A 6,000-nucleotide genomic window follows, 5' to 3' on the forward strand; every position below is an offset into this window, starting at 1 on the left:
GGACTATGGTGGTCTGCTTGAAACATGTTGGTATTACATACTCAGACAGGGAGAGGTTGAAAATGTCAGTGAAGACACTTGCCAGCTGGTCAGTGCGTGCTCGGAGTACACGTCCTGGTATTCCGACTGGCCCTGTGGCCTTGTGAATGTTGACCTGTTTAAAGGTCTTACATCGGCTGCGGAGAGCGTGATCGCACAGTCATCCGGAACAGTTGGTCATTCTTGAGTAAAAGTAAAGATACTTTAACAGAAAATGACTCATGTAAAAGTGAAAGTCACCCAGTAAAATACTACTTGAGTAAAAGTCTAAAAGTATTTGGTTTTAAATATACTTAAGTACATTTTAGCAATTCCATTTACTTTTGATACTTAAGGGAAAGGGGGATACCTATGTAACAGATGTAAATCGTACTCTCCTTGCATTGTATTTGTCCAAATAAATCACATCAGCCAGTGTTGCCAGTTGAGCATCATTTATTTCTGTTGCTGTTGTTAAATGGGAAACAGCACGTTAGTTGTGCAGGTCTTAACGATATTGATGGCTGTCGATGGCAAAATCTGTGGCATGAAGACAACTGTGTTAGCAGTGGGCTTATGTGACCATTACATCGGTGTATGCTAGCTAACACACTTATTTACAGCAATCATATGCCAAAGCACATCCCAGAAAGCCCCCCAATCCCTAACAGGTACCATATACCCACACATATATAAATCAGTAATGTACAGCAAACTTGTACACATTGTAAAATATAAAATATAAAACAATATTCAGAACGTGACCTAGCCCTTGCATCACATTTTCATACTGGGAAGACCTAACGTTCGTGATCTCCCCCTATCTGCAAGCGGGGCCAATCACAACACGCCTTATTGTCATCAGAGTTGAACCAACCAATAGGAATGCTTGAACATTAAATACACCTTTCTTTAGAGGCAAGTGGAAACATAACCAACCCTGTTACACCTAGTCAGTTGTCCAAATGAACGTATTCAACTGAAATGTGTCTTCCGCATTTAACCCAACCCCTCTAAATCTTAGAGGTGCGGGGGGGTGCCTTAATCGACATCCACATCTTCGGCGCCCGGGAAACAGTGGGTTAACTGACTTGCTCAGGGGCAGAACGACAGATTTTTACCTTGTCAGCTCGGGGATTCGATCCAGTAAACTTCAAGTTACTGGCCCAACGCTTTAACCACTTAAGTATCAAAAGTAAAAGTATAAATCATTTCAACTTCCTTATATTAAGTAAACCCCTGGGGTGCGTTCAATACCTGTTCAATTCAACAGAGACCGTACTGAATGACTAGTTGAAGAACGGCGTGATAATGATAACCCAGATTGTGTATGATGTGCCTCACTAGTTTTGCGATTTCAAATGGTCACACCCATATTGATCAGGCCATACCTCACCACACCCACAGGGAGCAAACACACTTCAAAAGCTGTTGTATAACAGTGCAAACCATTTTGGGGAATTTGTGTTGTTCAATACAAACCGACACACAACATAGCAAACATTGAACCATACTGAACGCGCCACAGGGGTGTATTCACTAGGAACCAAACGGAAGCCAGCAGAAGCAAACGGAATGAAACGGGGAGGGACCTACCTGCATTTGTCCAATATAAACAATTTTTGTAGTAACCGGTTTCCGTTGCAAACCTCTTTGCAATTGTTTTTAACAGTTTGCTACGGTCTTGGTCTAATGAATACACTCCAGGAATCAGATTTCACTCAGATCTAATTCAGTTTTTCCGTGACTCGATTCGGACTCGACCAGTTGTCACTCGAACTCAACCAGTAGTGATTTTATCAGAAAATCTCTCCCTTGCTAAACAGTAGCTACTGTAGTTAGCCCTACTAATGTGCATCACTGTAAGTCAGCTAGCTTTCAACATTATGAAATGTAGCTTCAAAGATTGTTGAACCACATCGTTAGCCTTTCAAGGGACTCACGACTCAACTTGGTACTCTATCTATAGGACTCGGGACTCAAACACTAGGGACTTAGTTGAATTTGAGGTTTAGGGACTTGATTACCTCACTGCGATCAGGACTACTTCCCCATAATTCAACAATCAAGTCTGCATTGTACGGGTAGATTGGGTCAAATTGCAACAATTTATGGGATAAAAGGACATTTCTACAATATCTCAATGTTCCAAATGGTTTGCATGATGTGATATTTGTGGCATAAGAATGCAGGTGATTGACTGAAAATTAGACCTGCAGCGACATTATGCTGAAAAGAACATCAGAAGAAAATTGACTTGAAATCTTAAACTTTTCTTCAAGAACAAAATATATTTAAATGTTTGTAGCTTTATAGTATAAGAACCGTGTCGGTTTAAGGTTAGGGTTAAACATACCTCTGTGTCATGCCTACTCCCCTTCCCTGGCGCTCAAAGGCGCCAGGCTCCCCAGCATTACGCACACCTGCTTTTCCTCGTCAGGCGCATCAGTGTATTATTGGACTCAATCACCTGTTATTACCTCCACTATATGTGGTGACGCTGTGCCTGTCTTGTTTCATGTCTGTTTTTTATTAAATGTTGACTCCCCATACCTGCTTCTCATTTCCGGCATCGGTACTTACCTATGTAGCATGACAAGATAGAAGATACTGGCAATATCTCTCCTTCTGCTACTGTATTGGCTAGTTAGCCCTACTAATGTGCAACACTTAGCTAGTCAAACAATTTTAGAATTTCTGGAAAAATATATTTTTATAAAAATTATATATATTTTTTTTTACCTTTAATGGCAATTATCTAAAAACTTGTAAACTATGGTTTGACCATCTCAAAATTATAGTTGAAACCATGTTTTGAGGCTATATAGTGTTTGTATACATTTACTTTGTTTACAAACATTGGAGTAAAACAAGCTTGGGTCCTGTACGACTAGGCAGTTGAACTAAGCTCACGAGACATTTATAAGTTATATTATTCAAGAATCAATGGGTACATATGATAAATGTATTAGTCCACAAATGGAGGTAGCAACAGCAGATTGCCCCTTTAACATCTATTATCCAAAACCGCGTAGACCCCATTTTACATCATGGAAGGTTTTTGTGTTGTGCCCGGAATCAGTTGAGACACAACATGCTCTTGAATACAGGGTGGGTGTCATGTTTTGGCTAATACATGTACTACAATGGGGGGAAAATGTAAATGCAGCCATGCATGTATTGGCTTCAATAGCCAATGACAGTTAGGGTCAATAACATACGGTAATATAAAATATCATACAGTACATAGGCAATCAAAACAGTGTCTGAAATGGTTCTGCATGTCTTGTCTTTTTCCAGGATGTGAAGTGTACATCACAGGAGTATCTCTGTCTAAGAAGGCATCACTTCCAGAACCTCCAGAATCATTTTGAGGTAAGAACTTCATACTTCTGTCATGTTATCTACCGTAGACTAGGGTTGTTCAAATCCTGTAAGTAAAATCCAGAAACCCAAGTATGTCATGTTCTGAAATAGGACTGTATCAACACACACACGTCACGTTTCCATATGGTCATGGCAGATTACTACGGCTGACATGCTTTGAATTGCTCATTCCAAATCACAGCACAGTGCTGATTGTCAACTATGATTTCCTAAATCATCGGCTGTAATATTGAAATTATTACATCAAACCTATGAAAGCATGTCAATGGCTTGACAGTGAAAAATCATAATGTAATGCTAGTATAAATGGTGGGGAATTAATCTTAAGGCCTCAGAGCTGACAACTTGGCCTTAGTACTGTAGCAAGTCAATCCAGCAGAGCTAGTATCGTTTTTGCCCAGTAGAGAGCAGCAAACTATAAAACTTCCAGCTACTAGGATCAGCTCACTGGTCAAAAGCCTGTAGCTCTGCCATGATAACTGAAGAAATCCATGTTAACTCCCACATAGCTGCAGCCTGAGTGGGTTACTTCTCGTTGTATCTCTTTGTTGTCATCTCACACTCTCTTGTGTTTGATACAAGCCTGTGTTTAATTATATCATTATTCCTGGGACTCCTTAAATCTAATCAAATCAACATTTGGTCGCGTACACAGATTTGCATAATGTTATTGCAGGAGCAGCGAAATGCTTGTGTTTCTTGCTCCAACAGTGCAGTAATACCTAGCAATAATACAAAACAAACTATACACACATAATCCAGAAAAATGTCAGAGACCAGAATATAAATATATATATATATAAATGTATAGACAGTATGAACAGTGTGTACAGCAGTAGTTATATAGGATGAGCCATGACTAGAATACAGCATATACAGTGCTTTTGGAAAGTATTCAGACCACATTACTTTTTCACATTTTATTACGTTACAGCCTTATTCTGAAATTGATTAACTCGTTTTTTTTACTCATCAATATACACACAATAGCCCATAATGACAAAGCAAAACAGGTTTTTAGAAAGGTTTGCAAATGTATATTTAGAAAAAATAAGAAATATTACATTTACATAAGTATTCAGACTCTATACTCAGTACTTTGTTGAAGCAATGATTACAGCCTCGAGTCTTCTTGGGTATGACGCTACAACATTGGCACACCTGTTCCTCCCATTCTTCTCTGCAGATCCTCTCAAGCTCTGTCAAGTTGGATGGGGAGCTTCGCTGCACAGATATTTTCAGGTCTCTTCAGAGATGTTTGATCGGGCTCTGGCTGGGCCACTCAAGGACATTCAGAGACTTGTCCCGAAACCACTCCTGCATTGTCTTGGCTGTGTGCTTACTGTAGATTCGCTGTACTTTTGGAAGGTGAACCTTCGCCCCAGTCTGAGGTTCTGAGCGCTCTGGAGCAGATTTTCATCAAGGATCTCTCTGTACTTTGCCCTGTTCATCTTTCCCTCGATTCTGACTAGTTTCCCAGCTAGCACAGGGGATCTGGGCCGATTCCGGTTGAGAAGTCGGGGCACTCGGCTGAGAGCCAGACTCGGCCAACGTCATGTGGTCTGAGTCTGGCCCGCCTTCGGCAGTATTACTTATGGCTAGGATGCGGGGATTGAGCTCGGGCCGATTCTGGTGTGAGTTATCTGGCCCAAATATATTACTTGTGGCTCGGGCCGATTGTGGCTACTCTCTGACAGATGATTACAATTTATGATTAACATTTCATTATTGATGTATTTTTCCATAAAATGGTAGTTCAAATAGAATTGATACGGAAGACAAACTACTTTTAGATTTCAGCATTGAAAGTCATTTGCGCAGTTGGTATTCCAACTGTCATAAACTGTCACTAGAACTCATCAAGACGGTAGATACCCCTATTGTTAAGATGGAAACAAAATAGCTAGCCAGCTAATTATTGTTATTTTGTGACAGTTCTAACGTTAAAGGTAATCTATTTATTATATTTTGTTTGTGGTATCTTTGCTAAATGGTCTGGTAAAATTATCGGGGAGTCAGAGTACGTTCACGTTATGTGTTTCTGTGATTGTGTTTACAATATAACGTTAAACTTCAACAGTAAATAATATTTGTTATCCAATTCGGACATTAAGTAACTGGGTAATTTTTGTAATAATACAGTTGAAGTCGAATGTTTACATACACTTAGGTTGGAGTCATTGCAACTTATTTTTCAACCACTCCACAAATTTCTTGTTAACAAACTATAGTTCTGGCAAGTCGGTTAGGACATCTACTTTGTGTATGACACAAGTAATTTTTCCAACAATTGTTTACAGACAGATTATTTCACTTATAATTCACTGTATCACAATTCCAGTGGGTCAGAAGTTTACATACACTAAGTTGACTGTGCCTTTAAACAGTTTGGAAAATTCCAGAAAATGATGTCATGGCTTTAGAAGCTTCTGATAGGCTAAATGACATCATTTGAGTCAATTGTAGGTGTACCTGTAGATGTTTTTCAAGGCCTACCTTCAAACGCAGTGCCTCTGCTTGGCATCATGGGAAAATCTAAATAAATCAGCCAAGACCACAGAAAAATTAAATGTAGACCTCCACAAGTCTGGTTCA

This window comes from Salvelinus sp. IW2-2015, linkage group LG4q.1:29 (assembly GCF_002910315.2).
Source record: "Salvelinus sp. IW2-2015 linkage group LG4q.1:29, ASM291031v2, whole genome shotgun sequence".
NCBI classification, from domain to species: Eukaryota; Metazoa; Chordata; class Actinopteri; order Salmoniformes; family Salmonidae; genus Salvelinus; species Salvelinus sp. IW2-2015.